General features: G+C 42.8%; 1 protein-coding gene across 1 annotated transcript in view; it reads right to left on the reverse strand.

The window, feature by feature from the left end:
• DCC (DCC netrin 1 receptor) overlaps positions 1-24,047 on the reverse strand; it is a 571,119-nt gene that overhangs the window by 114,137 nt on the left and 432,935 nt on the right. The window lies entirely within an intron of this gene.

Below are 24,047 nucleotides of genomic sequence, written 5' to 3' on the forward strand. Positions count from 1 at the left end.
TTTGACTAATTTCATTATATTACTTTTTCTAGAGATGAACTTTCTCCATCCCGTAGGAGCCTCCATACTCAGCACGTAGTCTCTGAAATATGAGGTTGAATGCAAAACTGGATGGTTTCAGAAATTTCACCCCATGCGGAAAAATGGAGTCCCACAAAGAATATCCCACGAGCTCTCTAACAAAACCTGTTGCCTAATAATAAACCAATAATAAATTCAGATGTCAATAACAATTCCATAAAATTCAGCTGGTGGCAGTGTGGTATTGACTGTTCTCTGTACTACTTTCTATTGCCTCTAAATGAAATTAAGGCCTGACCGTGGTGAATGCAGAGCCGGAGCCACAGGCGCTGCCCCGGAGGACTTTCTGTCTCGACAGACAGCACAAGCACCTCAGGGCGAGAGGGCACCGGGAGAAATGAAGTACAATACATGAGGCAAGCAGGATAGTCCAGCAGCCTTGCGGCTCCCCGCTTCGGCATCGCCTCTGCCCCGCGGAGACGAGTCTGATCAAGGTTTGCTACGTGCTCTCTGTCTGAGTGGGAATCCATCCATCCCTCTCTCATTTTTAGCATAAACCCCATTTTCCTTTTCAAAATAAACTCTATGACTCTTGCCTATATGTTCCAGAACTTAAACGAGTAGGAAATAAAGTTTCATTTTTCACTTTCCCACAATAATCATCTCGAAGAAAGCTACAGACAGTGCTTAATATAAATCTTGTTCCTGGGTAAATTTACCTTAGAGACCTTTCGGGTGCTTATTTAAGTTGCCTGTGTTCAAGAAGAAATCAGTTTTTACAGATACAGCAGGAGCTCTCAGCCAGGCCAAAACAACGAGGCTGCTATAGCTCTTCTGACAGGGGAACCAGAGCTCCAGGTATCTCCTTTTCATAACTTGGAAACAATTATTGCTGTGGCTGAAGAACAAAGGAGTCTTCTCCAAATGAAACAAATCTCTTCGAGATTCAGGCACCTCTAACAGAGGTGCTGTTAGAGCATCGTCTCTTGAAATACTGCCAAACAAGCATGGAAATATCTCAATTTGCATGTCATCAGATTTGATAAGCCAAGACACATATGGCAGCATCACCTTCATACGTGTTTTCAGGGGTTCCCTCCCCATAACTGGAGGATTTGGTCTAAGCCAGAAGTCAAGGTTAAAATCAGATTTTGGAAACCAGAAATCCAAACAATGATGCTTATTTTAGGCCAGGTAGTATCTCGAGGTGGGTCATGTAGGACGAACAGCTCCAGTGCGTGCCAGTGACCTTTGCAGCCCACCTTCTCACCATGGCAGCGGTGGGTTGTCCCGCTTTGAGTGAAGAGCAGCGAAGCTCTGAGAAAATGCTGCGTCCGAGGCACACGCCATGAGCATCTATACGGGGAAAGATGCATTCCCAGTCAGAAAACAGCGGGTTTCGTCACGTCTAAAACCCTGGACAGAACCTCTGACTAGCACTCCATAGGGCACTTAGGAAGAGGCTTGGCTTCGACAACTTGGCCTCCGTTCCTGGTGCCCGCAAGGCAGAGATGCACTTCTGATCCATCTCCTCTGGCACCAAACCAGTAGTTTCTTTCCCCAGAACGCTGCACGTGCCCTGTCGTGTTTCCTCCTCCCTGCTCCCTTCCACCACGCCGGTTGAACCCGAGCTGGACTTCACTGCCTGTATGCTCTGCGAGATCATCGGTGAAATCACCTCCCTGACCGACCTGCTCGCTAGCTGGAGACTGTATGTAAAGTTCAAGCACTGCTGATCCTATTTACTAAGCTACATAACAGAAGAAAGTGTATAATATTGTGAATTATTCAAGATACGGAAAGGCTGGGAAGTAGCAAATTCGACAGAGAACGACTATGGCAGTAATTACTAGTGAACTAAAATGTGTGCTTATTTGCAAATATCTTAATAGCAGCCATGCAGAAAGGTATTCCAAACCACCAGAAATACCTCCGACTAATTTTGGGGGCAAAGGCTGTTATTTTGTTGTTTTGTCATGCTGTCTAGCACAGTGAGGTCTTGAGCCTGTATTTGTACATGCCTAGAGTGCATATATTCCACATTAATACAAGTAATAATAACAGCAACTGCAGTAATTGCGTGCAGTAATGTAATTTTTTTTTTTCCCTTGCCCATTTTAATGAAAATCTGTCCCTCAGGGAACTCGGCACACGAGTACTGGGGGGAAGAGAAGAGCATAAAGTGTATACAAACTATAAATGTCAACGGCAAGGCATCGCTCACGATGGTACCCAGGGGCGTAACTAGAAGAGGCAGAAAAACATTAAGAAAGGGAAAATTTAGGGTGTTTCAGGAAAGACAAATAGTGATATCCAGTGAGACGTATGACAGTGACACTCGAACAATCCCCCAGCAAATGTGGTGGGAAAACACCAGCACTTAAATGCTTTACCAGTACATGGGGGAGGTGGGGGAAGAGAGGTAGGGGAAAGGAAAATAAAAAAACCAAACCCATAAAACTGACTGCTGGGACTAGCAGTGCATTAGCCGTGGTACCAGAGGACACAACAACTCCTTCCAACTCTCATTTCAGTCATTTTGTAGGGGAAATCTTGACCCAGAAATTATCTGCTGGTTCACCACGATGGTGAAAACAACGCTCTTACATGCACTCAGTCAACCTCAGATACAAGTTCCCTTATCCTCTGTTACAGCCAGGTTCAGATGAGCATATAACTTCCTCACCAAAATGACAAATAAAAATCTCCCTGCCAAGTTCATTCCCAATTTTTTTGTATTACCAGAGATTACAATTTTCTTCCTTTAAAGGCCAATATAAATGGAAAAATTATCTTGGATACTAGCAATTAAAATGCTACAGTGAAAATACATGAAGACAGTAAACCAATATGGCCACATTTTTACTGACACTGCCCAATCTCTTCCAATGGTTTGAGAAATGTTCCTATTTCGTTAACTGTCCTGGGCACATATTGCACTGCAAGATGCGATCATTTCATTTCTGGCCTTCTGGTCCGTGCTGAAAAACTAATAAAATTATTGAGCTTATAGGCAGAGCCACACGACAATTAGTTTATTACCAAGGGGGCAAGGGGGGGAGCGCACCTCCTTCACCCCAGCCCAACACAGTGGCTATCGCCATCTCTCTTAAATTAATAGCAGCAGCTGAGTCAGGTCACCACTGACCCCAGCTGCAAGCTGGGAACACGCACCATTCGTTACTGTTACACGTGCAGCCAAGGGTGAATGAGACAATATTTTTCCTCGGTGTTTTCTACTGTACCATCAGAACAAAGCTATAACTTTTAATCACGGGCACAAAACCTGGCAGAGGAACTGGGCTGGAATAGAGACATAAAACATGCAAAATGCAGCTTATGCGAGCGGACAGAAGACCCGTACCTCCGCATAGAAACTCTCCGTAATTACAGTTCTCCACTTGAATGCAAAATCAATATGGAGTTAATGGTGTTGTGATACTACCCATGGCGGAGAGGGCAGGCGGACCCGCAGCCGTGCCTGGCGTGCAGCCCGCGGCCGAGCAGAAGTGCTGGAGTTAAATCCCAGTGCCACTGAGGAGCCGCGGCCACCCCCATCCTCCCAAGAATTTTGTCCATCCAAGGGAAAGCCAAGGCAGGCACGACACAAAGCGGGTAACCGAGGCCACCGCTGGAGCTGCCCCTGCTCCAGGGCCAGCCCTCTTCTGGGTACAGAAGATTGTCTCGCGCTAATCTACAGTTTTTCCGTCTTTGCACCAATTCTTGCCTCGCTTCTTGCCTTTTTCACTTTAACTCGTTATCAGATAGCTGAAAGTCTCCGTACGGATCTTACTGACCTCTCTCATCAAAGGTAAGACACGTAATCATCACAGGCTGATTGTGCCTGCCTGAAGGCACAAATGCACCTCAGAGAGAAATAATACTTAACTTGCCAAGCCCACTATTACCCAAAAATGCAATAGGAACGTCCCAACTTCAGCCTGAACAGCAACACCAGCAAATGGAAGAGTCATGAAGGAACTCAGCTTACCTCGCAACACACGTCCTCAGCTGCATTTAAGCATCTCTTCATTCTATGCGGTATACTAAAATTTTGCCAAATACTAAACACTCCTAAACTTGTTTGGTTTATAAATTAAAGAACAACAACATACAAAACAGCAAAGAACAAGTCTCTGTGAACACAGATCTATTTTTTCAAGAATTACCCACTTTTGGTGAGTAAAACCAGCGAGTCAGATGGTTGTGCATGTGTAACCATGTCCTGTGGCTACACTGCACTCTCCCCACGCTCAGAGCTCAGCGGAAAATGTGATGGAAAGCATTCAAATGTAATTGTAAAAAAAGAAGCACAGTTAAACCAGGGTATTTGTAAGCTTCAGAGTTCTAATTTCAATTTCACCACCGCCTGTTGGCTTGTATGTTGCTATAAGCTAAGAGCCAGTTATTTAATGCAACCACTAGTTATTGCTTCAGTATTTCAACCAACTTTATAGCGTCTTTACGAAATGCCCTCCAAGGAGTTCAGCTGGAGAACTGGAGCGATGGGTGAAGTCAATGCAACCAGGAAATTGGAAGTTCTTCTGGTTTGTTTTCTATTCGGGTATTGCATTTTTCAGTTTTATTTTGTATCAGCCATTTCTACTGCCAAGCACTGAGGGAGAGTTGGGGTGTGCACAAGGCACCCAAGGCCACCTCAAACCTCGGAGAAGCAACCTGACTCCTAGGACTGGACCTTTTTTATTCCCTTAATTCAGTTTCTAGAAAAAAAATGGCAGTTTTAGCAGGCTTTTTACAAACAGACTTCCAGGGCTCACTCTTTTTAGGTGGAACGCACGCATGAAAAAGCAAAACTAACAAATAAAGCAGACAACTCCCACTTTTACACACACTTGCAGCTCATTTTTCCTAGGACATCAGAGCGCCCAGGCATTCCCTACCAGCCTGGATGCTGCAGCCTAACAAAGTTTGCTCCTGGTTGCCTAATGACTCGCTGCATGTCCTGCCCTGCTTTTCAGTCCTTGCTTCCTTGGCTGCAAATAACTTGGATCGGTGAATCCGTAGCTTTCTGAACCCAACATCTACCTGCTCTTTTTGTGACTCAAGCAGATACAGCCACTACTCTACAGTCGTTTAATTCATTACGAGACGCCTGCCAAAACCCACGGCTTCCCGCATCGTTCCCTCTTCCAAAATGCGCCAAATGTTTTTGAAGGAGGGTATAGGAAACAATTTCCATTACAAGTTATAAAGTACACAGCCGTCCTCTGCTCTCATTTCGCGACACCGCTCAATTCCCCCGTGCCCCCAGGCTCACTGCTGTGATGATCCCCCCCAGGCTCTGGGCGGGCAGCGAAAAGGCAGCGAGAGCCCTGCCTGCCGCAGTGGGGACTTTTGGTGGCACTTAGATTTTGACAGCAGAGATTCGCTTTGTACAGCCACTAGCTTTAGGGAAAATAAGTAGTAACAGACGGGTTTCGACTGTCTTACCCATTCGGAGTTGTTGGCATTAATGACACGCCACATCTCTGCATCCACCCGTCCCTCCCCAACAGCTTTTATCACTAAAATAATTTTGTCTGCTTGTATGAGTGCCTCAGACTTTGAGAAATGGAAACTCAGGTCAACAAATATGCCTGTCCATCCCTGGAAAGGTGTGCAGGACACATGCAATGTCCCGCTTACCAGACCGGTACCTTCTGTTCAGCAGTTTGTTCTATACGGCATCTCAAGAGTGTCCAGTGTTCACAAGAGATGAGGATTGCCAGCATTCAAGGCACTGCTAAAAGAATTTTCTCTTATATTACCATACCATTTGCTATTAATCGCTGATGACACAGGCATTATCTCGTGACCTTGTATCATTATACACTTTTAAGCAAATAAATTACATGTAAGGAACTGAAGACAAAAGAGAACATGAAGGGTAAATTGTATCAAGCACTCCTAAGTGCCTCTAACAATGATATTCCCATCCTGAAGGACAGGAAGAATTTCACCACTATGAAGCAGCTTTTATTTTTTTTTAATTTTGCATGCATTCTTCTTTACAGTAATAAAAAAATAATTATGGAAAATGTCAAAAATCATATAAATCTGTACACTCTACTGTCAAACTGCAGAAGAGAAATTTTCTTTTATAAATGGCACCAGGCCAATATATTTGAGGATGATAAAAGAACATATTGCCAGTGTGTATTTCTGCATAAAAGGCAATTAAAATATGATGTTAAGAAATGCTAAAGAAAATGAGGGAAGCACAAGCACTTGCTGTCTCTTTTTTTATATACTAAATAATACAATAAAAATAAAATCCAATTAAAAAACTCTGCCAATGCTGCAGAAATCTTATGACTCATTACAAGCCATCGGAAATCAAAGGAAGATAGACACCCAAATTATCTCACATCTTGAACCATGAGTGCTCAGACCGAGCCCCAGAATGAATTACTTCTGTGTTTATTCGATCATACAGCAGGATCCTGACTCAGTAAACTTTTATGACAAGCCATTCCCAAATTTCTGATGGCTCATTTTATTGCATTTCGGTGAGAACAAAAGATCCTTGTCCTAACGAGTGAAGAAATAGCTGTTCGTAATAAACACTGAGGCGGCAGTACACAGCCAGTTATTTGAAAGGACACGTCGTTTAGGCTGAGCTTCTTCCATATGCTTCATCTCCTGATATGAATGGGGAAAAAGCAGGAATTTGCAAGTGCTGTAGCACAGGAGTTAGCACCAGGAATACATATTTGTGCTGTGCCACCCTCTCGCCGTGGTACGCAGGCTCGTCGCAGATCCTCCCGTCTAACCCTTGCAAACAGGGTACATTTGCTCCCAGATCTAAAGAGCGTCACGGAACACAGAGATATGCAAAATTCAGCTTTGAATGGAACTTCCCCCAAATGAAATACAATTTTCTGCTTCTATTTCTGTGCCTTTTTTTTCTTATCTCAAATAGTTTTTAACTCTAAGTCAATCAAACCATCCCAACTTCCACAGTTTGGATGCAAAAATCGTAAAATATTGAGCTCAGTCAAAAGAAATTAATGAGCATTTTTTCAAAGGTATTCTCCGCTGAATAACAGCAGCTAACCAACTCTGCGCTGGGCAAATTACTTGCTGGTGTGATTAAATCACAGTTACTCAGAAGCAACATGCCTGCCAGTCTTCATTGAATTTGGCTGTATTAATACAGTTTTACTTTTTTAATGTAATTAGCAATAAATTCAATAAGAAGCTTAGATAGCATCTTTCAAAATAAATAGGAAATGAGAAAACGCTGGGAGGAATAATCCAGCGCTGCCTTTCTAAACTGTGCTCGCGGTGCCCCGTGTGCCGGGCTGGCGTTGCAGAGCATCCGCAGAGCCAAACTCCACGGCAGCGGAGTTACTGATCTGGGGGAGGAATGCAGGAGAAAATCACAACCATGCGACAGCCTGTGTTAGTTTTTCATTTGTAAAAAAAAAACCCAACACCTTATATTGAGATGTTTATAATTCTAAGGAAGAGCAGGAGGAGTGCAGGAGAAAATCACAACCATGCAACAGCCTGCGTTAGTTTTTCATTTGTAAAAAACCCCAACACCTTATATTGAGATGTTTATAATTCTAAGGAAGAGCCATGTAAGGTTTTTTCCAAAATGTCCTTTCCTTTAACCCTTGCATGCCAAGGAGTGCATGAGCTCTGCTTGTCTTCTGGGTGTGTAAATCCAGGCTGCCACCAGTTGCTGGAGACAGCCTTCCCCCTCAGCCCTTGCAAATACAAACCTATAAATAAAACTGTTACTGCCCCTTTGCATCCTGGTTTACGCCAACTGCCGGCTACCTCTGAGCACGCAAAAGTAAGGGATTTCCATAAAAGTACCCTTCGCCAAAGCCATATTTCTGGAAAACACCTTTCTAGAAACAATATTCTTTCAGCAGGACTGATATCCTTCAATAGTGAAAAAGTTACAATCCCTAAAACTTCCCAAATTTTCAGGTTCACATGGTTATTGTTCTACCCTGGTGGCCAACAAGGAGCATTTGCAAACAGTGACATGCTGAAACCAGCAGCAATTGCTGCAGCGATCCATGGGGGCAAGCGGTGCTTGCTGAAGCCAGGGAAGCTCTCCCAATGCCCTGGGAGAACTTTGGAGAAGACCTGAAGGAAGAAAACACCTAACTTACTCATCGGCTTCCAACCAGTCTTGGGGTTACAGGTCCCCATATTTGACAGAGTCAACTTAATTCTCTTGTGCCTGAAAGAAAATATTCTCCCACTGTCCAAGAGGTTTGCTTCCTACAATTAATCCTGATTCTCAATTAATTCTAAAAACTTATTAAGCTCAAAAGATGAGAAGGGTGAAAGCTGCTGGGCGTGATGAGGTGCGGAGATGGGCCCCTCCGTGCCCGTGGGGTGTTCCCAGCCCCTGCCTTAGCGCTGCGCAGAGCGGCACGGGGTGGAAAACGAAGCATCCCTTTCCTGCCTCCAGCATGCTCTGTTACAGCAAACCCATCTCAAAAAATAAATAGGATCAAAAGACGTGGCACACCTATTCGTTTTAAGGCAGCGTTAATCCTTACCTGAGTCATACAGACAGCCCCGACCAATAACTTAGAAAATCACCTTTTTCTAATATATTTTTCAGCACAGCAGCTGCTCTGGCAAGCTCCTCTTTTTGCTGTGCTCTCACTCTGGTTTGGGTTCTGTTCTTCTTTATGGCAAATAATGAACAGGAAACGTTATGTTGGTACTTCACCGCAATGATGTTTTGACTCTTTTATACAACACTGAAAGCATACTTAGGCTCTGCACTCAACTGTGGCACACAGCAGCTCTGACGAGGTTTTTAAACAGCTGGAAACTTCTGAGAACTTCTATAGAGATTCTGGATATAATTAACACATAAGAAGAGCTACAGAACAGCCGTGCTGAAAATAAACTTATGAATATGCATGAGGCTTACCGAAGTTTGTTCCAGGATATTGGAGGGGAGCAGTAATGTTCAAATGGAAGGTAAAGAAACAGACAACAAGCAGAAAAATGTGACTTTTTAGATTAAAAGAAATCTGTTTGGTGATGGAATAATTGGAGGAGCAATGACTCCCTTAGACAAGGCAGTGAAACCTCTGCAACAGCAAATTTTTGAAGCAGGTGAAACCTGTAGGACTGAATTACCTTCATTACCGGTGAAGATAACTGCCTCAGGCTGAACTGCTCCAGAAAATTTCAATTAAAAATTTCAACTGCTTCTAAGACCAAAGTATAGAAAACATTACTTTGTTCTAGTTAAAAATATACGTATATTCTGGTATGAGGGTTTTTTCTCTCCACCTGAAGATCCTGTGAGCAGCACCTGGAAACACTGCAGGAGATTTTGTTTGTACCGGGGATGTACCTTTGTTGTTCCCACTCAACTTCATCCACGCTGGATGGAAAGCCATCCAACATTTATGCCAACCTAGAAATCTTCAAAAACAACCCAACCCATTTATAAGCCTGGTGGCAATTACAACCACATATATATATATACACACACACACATATACATGCATATTCTTTTCTTCCATGAGATTTCAGCCACACTGAAGGTGTTCATGCCTGATCTCTTCTCTGGACCACCATGAGAAATGGCTCCAGGCACTCACCACGGAGCAGGTTGGATCCTTTCACAGTCAATTTCTGCTCTAAGCAACGTTGTTATTATTAGCTGAAATACCAGAGATCTGCAGAATGGGGCTAAAAACGTTTGTCCTGTTTACAGAACACAAATTTTGTCCTGTGATACCCACATGGAGTTATCTTTTTCTCCATTTATTTTCTCAATAAGCTAGGAAATCTTTGCAAAAAACATATTGAAATGTCATCATCCTGCAAAGTCAAGACATAGCAGTAAGGAATTGCCTTCCCTATGTCTGACTCATTGCACAGAATCTGATTTGTCTAACTAAAAGATACTCATTAGTTTGGTTTCACTCTGCTCACTCAACTTACTTTTCAGTCTCAGTCAGGAGAGAGAGTTACTAAGTTCCTCCTAGGATTTCTATAGCATAAGCACTTTGCAAACACCATCAAATTTAACTTAAATGTTCATTTATGAGTTTATTTTCACAGCATTCCTGTGGAAAGGATGACATTATCCCCTTCTTCCATTATTCTGGGAAAGATTAAGCTTCACTACTTTAGGGTGCTTTATGATGTTTACTATGCAATTCTTTAACAATTTTGCTCCCATTTTAGCTGTGTTGGAGTCCTTTATTTATTCAAACCACCACTTCTATTGACTTCGCAATTGTGTCTGCTCAATACTTGAAAATGAGAACTTCCGGCCCAAGCTGGTCATCAGAAGATGAAGGCGGCAACTACCATGGCCACATCTGAAAGACTGACCAGCCCGGTACAAAACTAGGGGCAAGAATAAAACCAGCTCCTAACCACAGGGTCAAATGCCGCAACGGTCCCTGCTGTTCATGTGCAGGCAAACTCTATGTGATCTACCACCTCCACACAAGCTGACCACAGCCTTGCAAGATGTGGAGGCAACTAGTAATCATTATTAATATTATTATTAATGTAATAATATTAATATATCTCAAAGAGGTGTGACAGCAGGAGGAAAGTCTAGGCCATTGCATCAGGGATGGAGAACTTGACTTTTTAAGGTATTACCACATAGTTCTGGCTCCATTTATTTAGGCATGTGTTTGAGTGACTGAGCAAAGGATGATATTTGATGGCCACTGGCAAACACGGGTACGGAGGTTTCCAAACCCGATGGCACGCTCTGCACCAAGCATAGGGCAGGCGTCCATGGGAAAACATGTGAACGAGCATAGGCTGAACCTCTGCGTCCTAAGACATGTGCAAAGGGAATCGATTAAGGTTTCAACATGAAGTCATGTCCCACACTTTGCCTTTGATTATTCAAACTCTTATTTACTCCGCCTACAGCAGAGCTGCATGCACATCTAATTTTGTACAGATTGCTATACAGACAGCATATATAGTGCCTTGAGGGGGGTGCTCAGCAGCATAGACAGCTTTGGGCTAGGGAAGCAAATCAAAAAAGTTTTTCATGCTTTTCCTTAAAATCAGCCCCCTGAGACCGGCAGCGGGACGGCAGCCATCAGCCGCCGCCTTGTTCAGCCTCAGTTGGTGTCTGCAGAAGCAGATAGCATCGTCTTCTTAAAGGGGTTCAGTGTTGAGGCAGCACTTTTCCAAAGCTAATTGCTTCCCATGCATGAAACCATGCTAACATCCCATGAGGGAACTGTGGGGATTAATTAGTCCACATTTGTTAAGCACTTTGAAGATGAAAAACACTTTATGAAAGTTAATTGTTACTACTCGGTTATTTTTCCCCACCAAGCCAGCGTGTTCCTCCAGCAGAGCTTTCTTTCCTTTGCACTTCAACCACCGCACTGCTCCAATATACTTGTAGATATGTCCAAAGAGGAAACTTGTTTTATACTGCAGAAAATCTCTCCTGTTGTTCACATTTTTGCAGATGATTATCTGCCAGAAGTCATGCTGTAGCCTCGAGAAGCTGCTTCGACAGCTTCTCTACCCTCACTTCCCGTACAGGATCACCATTCCACTGTTTCTGTCTTATATTCCAGCCATCCCTTCAGAAATAAAGTGGCAAATCGTGCCAATTTGTTTCACCACGTTTGCTATATGCCTAGAGAAACCATGTGCACGCCCGTGACCGCGGCAGACAGCTGAAACGGTACCCGCAGCGCAGGGCTGGAAAAATGCCTTCGTTCCAGATTTACCACAGTTATCAGCCAAATGTCGCACAGCCCATCATCACACTGCTTGGACCAATTTGCTTCAATCTGGTCTCCTGGTTATTGCATGCCACATCGTTAAAGGCAAGTGTGCTCCCCGCTCTCAAAGAATCACAGAATGGTTTGGGTGGGCAGGGACCTTTGAAGGTCACCTAGTCCAACTAGTCCTCCTGCCGTGAGCAGGGACATCTTCCACCAGATCAGGTTGCGCAGAGCCCCGTCCAACCTGACCTGGAATGTTCCCAGGGATGGGGCATCCACCACCTCTCTGGAAAACCTGCACCAGTGCCTCACCACCCTCATGGTAAAACATTTCTTCCTCATATACCTAATCGAAATCTCTGTTCTTTTAGTTTAAAACCATTACCCCTTGTCCTATCGCTACAAGCCCTACTAAAAAGTCTGTCCCCATCTTTCTTCTAAACCCCCTTTAAGTACTGAAAGGTCGCAATAAGCCCGAGCGCATCCCCTGTGGTCCCGAATGCTGCCAAACCTGACCCTCCCAGTTGTGAACCCTCTTGCCCCAGCCTTACAGCATTCCCTCACAGGCTTTTTAGTACCTATTTATTACTTACTAAAACTTTAAAACCAACGTTGCAGTCAAGGCAGAAATCTTGTGGCTAACGCAAAGGAAGATTTCCCTTTTTTTCCCCCCCCTCATCGCTTCTCATCCTCCGCTAACACCCGCAAATGCCGTAGCTCGAAGAGCATCCCTTCCTTGCGACCCGCAGGCGCTCGCCGCTGCAGAAGAGGGAACGGCGTCGCTGCGGGGACCAGCCTGTCCCCGAGCTGCCCCTCGGCAGAGATAACCACGTTCCGCACATCCATTCGAAGGGAGGTGCCAAGTTTCAGATGGGAAGCCTGGCTCTTTTATGGGAGTTCATCAAAGGTCAGCTGCTAGCTTACATAATCAAATTGAAATAATTCAGGAGTCCTCCCCATGAATAACAATTTTAGAAGATTATAGTAATTTCTCCCACAAACAAGTCACACCGAATAAGAGACTGCATTTTTTGCTTTTTTTTTTAAATAAGGTCATTCAAGGCCACTGATTCTACTCACTGGACTTTAGCCAAAGAAATATACATAAATATATGCGATTATAAAAAATTACATTAATTTGCATGTTATGTGTTCCCCCTTTAAAAAAACCCAGAGGGCTAAATATAAAAGCGACATAGGAAGGTAAGGCAAGTTAACCCCGGCTGGCTGTTAGAAGGAAACGTGCAGAATAGGTGTTTACGGACATGGGGATGAAAGGGAAGCCTTGCACTCTTAAAGCAGCTTAAGAAGATCTAGATTACATCTGAAATATTATCAATAATTTCTTGCTACGTTTATTTCTTCACAGCGATTGATTGAACTAGCGTGTGACCGAGCAGAGAATAATATCCGTGATGCTGGGAAAGCGTCAGGCTCTCAAGCTCTGCTGACGTTCGGTACTAAAGAGCTGCGGGGAAGCAGCTCGTGGCAGCCTTTGGGGTGGTGTTAGCTGCAGGATGAGATGCTGAAGACAGGCAGCGGTGCTCAGGGACCCTCTAACATGGAAATAATAATAAAATCGACAATGTACAGACACGACTGCAAACTGTTATTGCCCATCAGCTGATAGGGGATGGGAAGAGCGCGGAGCTGAAGGGGTGAGCTTGGTCCTACTTCATGGGTCTGAACATCATCATAAAAAAATGTCATTCCCCCAACTCTAGCGCCTGGAAGATGAAAATCTATTTAGGAAAGGGGAGACTGCTTTAGCAACCACAGGCTGCTTTTGTGGTTTGACAAGAGAAGAAAGTAAAAGGAATTATTTTAAGGAGTGCAGTTAACACCCATAAATTAAAGAGCATCATACTCGAGTGTGGATGTTCTCCCCTTCAGAAATAAATTGGCCCTCATTTTCCGGTGTTTCAAGGAGGTTCACGCTTCACTGAAACCACAACTTTACATCCGACTGAGAGCATCTGTATGGGGTTTTAATGTCCTTTAATTTATGTCCATTAACCTTACAGCTTTCATTAATGTCTCTCTGCTCCTTTAAATGGGCAATACCCTTAATTCATTTAAAAAAAGGAGCAAATCAAGTTGCAACACTGACAAGCGGGTCCAGCCCCAGGTTAGCGAGCGTGCTGCCGGCACCCGCCAGCTCTCGGGGCTGCTGACTTGCTCCTGACATTATATCTCAAAGTCTTCAGCACAGCCCATGGGACCTGCAAACCCACAACCGCACAGTGCCCTTAATTTGCTGTCGGGTAGTCGGAGCAGCACTGGATGCCAAAAGCAAGTCTGATTCCCATCGTGGTTGTGTTCTGGTATGTTGTTTCCATTTGGCCTTGCCTGTGTTAGGATACTTGGTCTTATTTGCCTCTTCAGCTGTAATAGTAGTGTTACGCTTTTTTACAACCCTGCTGTTCTTTTTTTCTTTTAATGGCAAGATGTTCCCTAGTCGAAACAATTACAGAAAAGGCATTAGAGCACAGAGGACTAAATAACAAAGAAAACTAAAGAAAGCAATGTGGAATAAAATCTGGCAGTATTACAAAATTAAACCAGAGTGAACCAGAATTAGAGACGAGTGAATTATTTACAGTGAGTAATTTGTCTTCCTGTCTGCTCACAAACGAGGAAAAGTTTGTTGTTTCCTCCAACTCATTCAAGAAATCCGAACAAAACACGTTTCCCAATGATTCCCTTAAATGCAGTACATAGGAAATTCTCTCTATAGGTCACCTAGCATTATGTCTGCTGCTTAAGCAGCAAGCGTGGAAGAGTTTCAATGACGACAACTTGGATGCCTACATTTAGAGTCTGGTTTCTACCAGAAAATGCCTGCGCTCAAATGCTGTGGCCCTGGAACGGGGTGAAAGCACAGTGCACACCGTAGGGCTGTACTGGGAAGAGCAAGCCACTCACCGGATCACAGTAAATAATAGAAATAACACTGTGCTCTGAGACAGAACGAGCACTTTGAAAGATCAATGCAATTCTGGAAGGTGCTTAAACCCCTAATTCAAGGCCAAATTGTAACAGGGGTCAGAAAGCTCACACTGAAAAAAAATATTTTGAAGATGCTTACATAACTTCCAAATGCAAGAGGACTTTATCAAGCTCCAAATTTTGGAAAGAGAAAGTAGGGCACTGCCACAGACAGATGGAACTGACCCACAGAATAAAACCTTTTCTCCTAAACCAGCTGGGATTAAAACACAGACCTACCAGCTCCCAGTTCTCAACTAAAAGCATTGCTTCTTTTTTTATATATCTATATCTATATCTATCTATCTCAAAATAAATTTTGCTGGGAAAAGAGGCAGCTGTGCTAAGTTCAGTCACTTTGTCTGATATTAAAAACAATGTTGTGCTTCTCAGGACTAATGTTATGCTGGTAATTTTCAAGGAACATATTTATAAATGAATAAACTGTTCACCACAACACATCATATTAAGGAGAAATATATTTAGGAACAGATTTGCACTGCTTTGTTTGTTATGATTATAAATTATTTTGTTAGTCTAACTGCCTAATTGCAAAAGGATAAGGATCTCTTAAGGGAGCAAAAGTAAATATTAGAACAACTGAATGATGTGCAGCATCCAAACGCATCTCCTGGCAGGGACGGAGCCATTTGTACGAGCCTACTTCTGGATTTTGAGGGACTTCTGACATCACAAAACGCCTCGTGAAGTCAAGGTTTTCTTCGGGAGGATCTGAATCCTTCTACGTCTGGGCGAAGCAGAGAGCCGAGCCGGAGCTGACAACTGCGTGCTCTTGGAAGAGCATGAGACAGACAGATCGCCGTGGGACAGACTGAAGGCTGGCCAGAGCACCAGAAGAACTCTTTATTGTCTCAGCAGTTTTCTAAGGTACCTTTTTTCTGCTCCTTCTTTCCAGCCCAAGCAGTAATGGGCTGAGTGAACTCAGAGGTTTTTACAACGAGAAGAAATGGGAGAGCCCTGCTCAAGGCTGGAGTTTTACTGACCGTGTAAATATTAGACTTTGAAGAAAACCATCATTCAGTTGCTCAGAGGAAATATTGCAGGTCAAAAATATTTTTTCCGGATAGAAACACAAAGCAGAGAGCTTTACCAGTTCAACGGGCATTAAACGCCCTCTCTATTTTCACTTTGGATGGAGCCTGTGATGGCCAAGCACATGGTCATGGTATAGCAGTGCCCACGGGTGAAAATTACTTTTTGGCATCATCCTAAAACAAAGGCAAACTTCTAACCTCTCATTAGCATTACAAGCCTCATAATGAAAAAATACTGCTGTATACATCTCAAGCAGAAACCCAAATCTGCTCTGACTGAAACCATTGCCCTGTGTACGTCATATGCCAAAGGGAGAATCTTCAACCAGACAAGCTGCATTAACATTAGGTGCAACTGCACAGAGCGCTGGAAATAGCTGTCTTTAGTCCCTTGCCACACTGTGCAAAGGTCTGAAAAAAAAAATTCAAATTAATTTTTTGTGATTGAGGAAAATCACTGCTTTTTTTTTTTTTTTTAATATCCTGAAACTTATTTTTTACTCATTATCTAGAATTGAAGTCTATTCTTTGGCATATATTCGTTTGTTGGGTTTTTTTCCTAATATTTAGTGCCTTCTTGATACCATGACTCTTAGTTACATCTAATCCATAGATGTAAAATTAATATATAAAAACATAAAATACAATATAAAGATATTGTGCACTTTAGCATATATGGATTGTATCGAAACAGCCTCCTCCCAGAATACAGGAAAAGATTCAAAAGTTGCACAGGAGGAAGAGTAAAGAATTCCCAAAATAATACTGGAAACCGTGATGGCTGGGATTCCAGAGGGAAACACCAGAAGCTGCCAAAATGCTGGTTGGGCATCCCCCAGATGCCCCTGACTGCCCGGCGGTACAGCCCTCCGCTGCGGCCAGGGACAACTGCCTAGAGGCACGTCAGATGACAATTTTAAGAGGGTTTTTTTCCTGATATCAAGCTTCTAGGTAGAGCAGTTACAATCATTTCCCAGGGTCAGTAGGCTGAATATTTTTGCTACCATTAAAATCCCTTCACGATCAGTAAAGTTTGACTCAGAAGCTTCCCGTGTTGCTCACATTAGAAGGGATATTGGTACTTTAACCTGGCATGTTTGTTTATTTCCAAAGATACACGGCGATCACGTTGTCCTGAGCACGGAAAATATAATCCCAGCTTTTAGCCCGGCATCTCCTTCCTCTTGGCTTTGGGTCGGGGAGAGCGGCAGAGCAGCACGCGCTATCTGCTCCCCTGCCCATTCCTCCTGACCTTGTCTTTCTCCTTCCCTAGTCTTTTTATTCTTTCTCTCAGAGATACCCAGGAACATATAGCTCTACTAATCAGTGTCATAGCTCATTAATTTGCCTTATTGGTCTCTGGGTAAACCTCTCGTGCTACACTGTTCAGAAGCTCCCGAGTCTTTATCATTAAGAAATAACTGCCCAGAGCGCCTACGCTGTGTGTTGCCTGGGTGCATTAAGTGGCTTAATAGTATCTCTAAATTTATCTTAAATGGAAAGGTGGCCAGAACATTCATCACCTTGAACAAGGTTTAATCAAATCCCATAACAAAATGAATCTGTCCAGTTTTGACACCATAACCTCTGAGACTTTATATGTACTCAGCAGTGAGGTCTCAGACGTGGACGATACCCTTAAAGTGCAACAAAAAATTATCGTTCTATTCAAGATAACTACCTCAATGCACTTTGAAGTGCACAGATATAATGCTTTCTTGATTACGACACATCTTCCAGCGGGATTAGTTCAAGGGATGTTTTCTAAGAGAGTGACCCACAAGCAGTTTTGGTCTCAGAAACATGTATAATTAAAAGTAAGAATTGGAAGGTATTGATCTACAAGTTTCAGCAAATTTTCTCCTTTTAAAGGTTAAGCTCAATGCTTGTTACTATCCTTCTCTACGCGTAATAGATTTAAAGGTTAAAGAGCTCTTTCTCTGTGGTCTTCTCCATAAATAATATATTTAAAGGTTAGGTAAATTGTCTCTAGAGGACACAACTCTAAATAGTGGTGACAGTCATTTTGATTTTACTTTTTGGTTCTTTTAAACTACTTATTTGATATCGATTCCTTTATGAGGAATCCAATCTCAATTTCCAGTTCGCAGCTCATCTTCTCCTACAGCCACAACATTTATGTATATTTGAGAGCTTCAGTCTCCACAATGCTTTACAAACATCAGCTACTTAAAGAAAGGACCGTGTTTTTCACACTTGGCAAATACCACGTTAAAATCCAGCTTAACTGTCCCCTCATCCTTGCCATGAAATGCCAGACGGAAATATCACAGGGCAGCCTTGTGCATAGGGTTAGCCCAAGTAAGCACTTAAACCTACTGCTCGGCTGTCACTGTTGCCGAGCTCTCGTGGCTTTTTTTGTACTTACTGACTCACCATCCCCGCTGGAAGGTGGGTTGTGGCCAACGCTACTGAAGGTGCAGTTTGTTTGACAGTATAACCCACTAGCTAGACTACCTCAATTTTTCCCAAAATAAACTGTACCGCCAGAACTGTTTCATTACGTGTAAGCATCTCCTCACTTAGTAATTTTGTTAGCACTTCGCAAAAGTATTTCAGGTCCCAGTCTTTCTGTCTGTAAAATGGCTGCCCCCACCAGCAGGCTCTGGCCAACTGCTGTGTTTCAGGACCAGAACTGCTCCTGGCCAGTCTGTAGCTGCGAAACTCAGCGCCCGACACGACTGGAGCTGAGGGATGGATCGGTGCTTTGCAAACCTCACCCGTGGGGCCGGAGGGGAGGCACGGAGGGGCTCCCCAGCAGCCCCCTCACTGGGATGGGAGACAGCTCCTCTACCCCGGGCCAGATCATTGCTGCTTGCTTCGGCAGTTTTAAACTTCACTGGCGAGATAAGGGATAATTATAGAATAGAATTAGAATAGAAATAGAATTAGAATGGAATTAGCACAGAATTAGAATTACAATAGAAATAGAATAGAAATAGAATATTTCCAGTTGGAAGGGACCTACAACGATCACCTAGTCCAACTGCCTGACCCCTTCAGGGCTGACCAAAAGTTAAAGCATATTATTAAGGGCATTGTCCAAATGCCTCTTAAACACTGACAGGCTTGGGGCACCAACCACCTCTCTAGGAAGCCTGTTCCACAGTTTGACCACCCTCTCAGTAAAAAAAATGCTTCCTAATGTCAATTCTGAGCATTATAAATAATGCTCATTCAGGGGAAAAATACTTCCCATGCCAACCAAATGTTTCAGATGCAATAAAAGACGCTAAAGAGAATATATCGCACCTACTTGAAGCAGTCTGTCCAGCCTTAAAAGAAACATTCTCTCTTGATATTGCTTTATCATAAAGGGCCCAATCCATCCTCATCCTCCAGTGAGCCAGTGGCACTACACAGCAATGATATACAGCTCCGCAACAATTCCTCTGAAGGTTTAGGATGCATTTATAGCACATTTTAATGTACATTTAGTAGCAGAGCAATTTTAAGCAGCTGAGCTAAATGCAATCTGACAGAATGGTTGATCTCTTTGCCTGTGCTGGAGTGTATCACTTGCCATCAGTGCAAAGCAGCCTCCAGACCCAGATGCCAAGCAATGAAAAAAATATTTTTTGCAGTGGCAACATCTGGCTCCTGCATGCCTCACGTCTGTCACGGAGCATCCCAAGGCACGTCTCCTCGTGTCTGCATCCTTCTCAACAGCAGAAATCAATGTGGGGACCAAAATCAGAGGGGGAGGAGGAGAAGAAACTTAATAACGTATCACTTTGACAGCTTAAAAATCGTCAAGGCTTTTTTCCACAGACTGTCAAAGAGCCAATAGTTTGGTGATAACTTTAATTTGGAGACCGATAAATGTTTTCCAGCTGAATGGCAGACCTATGTGTAGATGATGTAAAACGCCTGACAAGAGCGTTTCCTTTAGGTCCCATCAGCAGAGCCTCTCTGGCCACAGACTGGCAAATATGGGTTAGTGTCAAATGTCTCACAGGTGAGCACCTAGGAGAGCAGGCGGCCAGATGCCTAACTTCAAGTGCCTAAACCCTTTGGATGAAATAATTTAGAAAAAGGACAGAGCAACAACATAAAAATACCAATGTAATTTTAAAAAGTATAGCTAGCTCCGAAGTACCTACCTACCCTAAGATACTCTGCAGCACTGGTCACCTCAGGCGCCGTTCTCCATTACAAAACGTTAAAATTTTTGAACATAATTAAAAACGGAGTTAGCTGGTGTGCCGCTGACCACAGCCTGCCCTTGCCTGGGCCAATCCCGAAGTCAGGCTCAGCCTTATGCCAGCCAGCTGCGACTGAACATCCAGCAGCCGGGCTCGGGCTTGATGAGCTGCTCTGCTGCTGAATTTTGGTCCGACGGCAGAAACACCTTGCAGCCCTGAGCAGGTCAAAGTTGCCATGAATATGGAGCATCTCCAGAAGGCACGTATCTGTGTGTTTAAGTAGTGTGAAATTAAGTGATTTGTTAGGGCTGGAGGTCCTGATACCCACTAGCCTAGCTCTTCTGACAGTAAAATAAGCTCTCCATAGCTGCCGAGGTTTTGCTAGGAATAATTGACCACAGGAGGCAAAAAGAAGGGGAGAGTTTTGCTCAGCGAATGTTAAACAATACAATTATTCACACTGGGAAGAGCTACGGATAATACTCAGCAAAGTGTTGCAAGTGTGGAATTCGAGCCTACGATCCACAGCTATTGCTAGCTTAGGCCACCTTCTCCTTCGTTAAATTTGACACAAACCCCCATATTTTATTAATGTGAACTAATGATAGAGATAACTCTTCCTGCAGTTTATTTATTGGTACTTTTAAAATCTCATAAACAGCGCAAATTTTGATTTGCGGCATGATTCTGCAAACATTATGGGGCATAATGACTGTGAAGTTTTTCTTAAGCGTAGATACAAACAGACGCACAGAAAAGAAATGACAACCCCCCCAGATTCATTACGTGTCTTTTAACTTTCCCCAGGAGAACATTACCAGTTATGTTCTCAGAGCTCTAACTACCCTATGAAAAATCTTACCCCAGAAGCAATCCCTATTCATCTAAGTGGAACTACATCCCGAGATTAAATTGCTACTAAATATGACCAAAGGAATTCTGCTTCTACTGTTAGTTCCAATTATTTCTTCACTTTTCTCTGTATTTTAACATGGGAAGAAGAAATAAAGTTGCATACAGTTTTAATTAGATAAATCTATAGCTATTTATGCACTTCGGATTTGCTAATTAGTATTTAAAAAATTACAGAAAGTAAAAACGCACCAATATTTAAAGCAAGGAAGTAAAGAAGTAAACAAATACATAAATAACCACAAACAGTTGCCTTCATGCTGGTTCCTGAAAAGGGTGGAAGAAACGAGCTCAAAGGAAGAAAAAGATCTCCTCAAATAAAAGACAAAAGGAGCAAAGGAGCAAACTCCCAGCCTTCCAGCTCACGGCCCCCAGCTAAGGCAACAGTTGGGCTGTTGCAGAAATTGTATGCCAGCTCAAAAGAGTTCAGATCTGTTGGATCTCCCTCAAAATAAGAATATCTTTTTTTTTTTTCTTTTGTTGCCCCAGCTACAGCAAAGTGCAGATCTCCTTATTCTACAGATTGAAGTTTTAAAAAAATATTCTCTTTTAAAAGATAAAACTTTCGACAATTAGTTCAGCTTAGACTTGCAGGTCTTACGCTTTTCTGTTTTCTAAAAGCCTGCTATAAAAATGTTTCCCTTTTTTGACATCCTCTGCTGACCAAAATTTGGCCATTGCCACGTTGCTTCTGCCAGAAACAGAAGCCGTTGATGCAGGTATTCCTTGGGAAAACCCCTTTGTACATTGTACATGTCCTTTTCCTTAAGCAAAACGGAGTATTTTGAAACAAAAGTCGTCCAAAATAAATCTCTTCTCTCTTATTAGATCACCTAGCTCTAATTAAAAGTCCATGCAAGCATCCTATGCACTTTGCCAGCTTCTGATACTGAGTTAGGTCCTTACTTGTCTCAGCCATTTCTGTGCTGCATTTTACAGTGAAATCTCTTTTAGGCAGGGAACTGTATTTCTGTCACAGTCCTCACCATTATCAATTCTGATCTGACCGAGGTCTCCAGTCGCAGAACACCATCAATATTAAGCAATAATCATGATAATAGTAATTCATATCAAGCATCTCCCATTTGCTTGGCCATCTCCGTTATGTTATTAAATTAATAGATCTGCCACTGCCAAAGAAAAATAGCATAAAGAGAGAAATCTTATTAAACTAGAGATAAAATTTTAAACAATTCTGGGAACTGCCAAGGCCAGCCTTTGGGCTCTTCTGCACACCATTCAAATCCAGTTAGCAAACTATGAGGGTTATTTAGTTGTTTGTTTTGATTTAATCAGTTTGTGAATGATAAGTGTTTAATCAAATTAATTCTGACTGCTGCCAAGAGAGAAGAAAAGCAAGAATGTGATAAAAAATGGACTGCAAAAGTACAATATTCTGGGTTATTGCAGCCTTTTACAAGAGTGGGAGACTGCATACAGCCCTTTACAACATTAGCAGTTTAGTTGTGCCTTGACCACAAATGCCATAGGAGTTGTACTGCAAAAGAATGGGCAAGGCTTTTTGGGGGCATGGTCTCTGAAGCTGATTCTTCTACTTGAAAAACTTTTTTATTCCTTAAGATTTAGTGAGTCTAGTTCATTTCTGTATTTGTTGTTCCAAATTATCTAGATGTAAAATTTAAATTCTATTTATGCTTTCTCAAGATTTGCTGGAATATATTGGTACCTGTTCTTTCCTATGGCCACATGACCTGTAGGATACAGCCCAAAAGAGTCCCAGCTGGTTCCACATCTCTTCCTTCTCTCTGATAAAGATCCCCATTTCATACATACACCCTTAAGATACCTTTTTACACAGTTATTAGGTCCCACAGCGGCCTCATTCTAGGGGCAATGGAGAAGCCCTCGCGTTACCACCGGCGTAGTTCTCCAACACACATGTTCGGTCACGCAGAGAAGGACTGCGACCCGTTTCTTTTGCCTATCACGAAACAGCAGTCCTGCACAATACAGTCCAGCCAAACACTCAGATTAACGCCGAAGTCTGCCTTTGTCCAATAAAGCACTTGTATCTGCAAACGAATATCCCGTCAAGACTTCCAACGTTTAGTACTCTGCGACTGGGAACGTACCGACGACCTCTGATGACGGTGGATAAAGGCGAGATGGACGCACAGCCCATCCTCCCTCACCCCATCCCTGCAAACTATCTCCACCTCTAAGTACCAATAACGCAATAACACATCGTAGGGTAGGAGCATCCGCACACCATCCTGTGCAGCACCGCACCCCACAGCTTCTTTTCTATTTTTGTTCCAAGTACTTTAAATGTAAATGATCACCGCAAAAGGTCACGAAACGTGATCAATTGCTCTGTGACATTTTACCTTGAGAATAAGCAAGAAAAAGTAAACACAAACGTTTGGAACAAGATGTGCCAAGACACCAATGCCTTTTGGGCACTGCGCGTAAGAGGAATTTAAAAGAAACTGGAGTTGGGTGCCTTAAAAAAAAATAAAAATAAAACAGAATATACATTTGATGTCATGAAAATGAGCAGTGGAAGAGAAAGATCAAACTGACAGGTACTCAGCGTTCCCAGCAAATCAGAGATTATATAAATATTCTCTAAACTGGAGTTTATCCTCATCGGTGAACTTGGGGCTCCTACTCCTTGGTAGCTGTGCAAATGGAAATCTCCAAAGATCATGTCCAAGAGGACATCCTGACAGGATACAATGAGTGGGCTTTTTGTGCCTTTCTTCCACGCTCTGAAGTGTGAGCTTTTCCATGTCCAAACGGGCCGATCGTTGAAATCGGCTACAGAATAAAAGCTTATGTAGGTCCAGTAAATGGAAGAAATGAATAAAAAGAAAGGGAATAATCTCAAACATTTTTCAAAATATATCCAAAAATAGCACTCAACAAGTAGTAAGCATAATTAACACCTATTACGTCCAATATTATCTTATGAAATTACATCAACCCACTTCATCAGAGATATGGAAGTGTTAGACTTTTTTAAGGAAGCAAGTACTGGATTTAAGAGAAAGAAACACACCGCTCAGAAAACAAATATATTTGTTGGAACAAGCAAGATGACAACAGACCTACCTGCATGTGGTGCATATAACCTACCAATAAAATATTTCTTTCCCACACCACCTCTTCCCCAGGAACAGCTCTGCTTCTCATTATTCCCTGAGATTGTTCCATTTAATCAAAGT

The sequence above is a fragment of the Buteo buteo genome, chromosome Z (assembly GCF_964188355.1).
Source record: "Buteo buteo chromosome Z, bButBut1.hap1.1, whole genome shotgun sequence".
Classification (NCBI taxonomy): domain Eukaryota; kingdom Metazoa; phylum Chordata; class Aves; order Accipitriformes; family Accipitridae; genus Buteo; species Buteo buteo.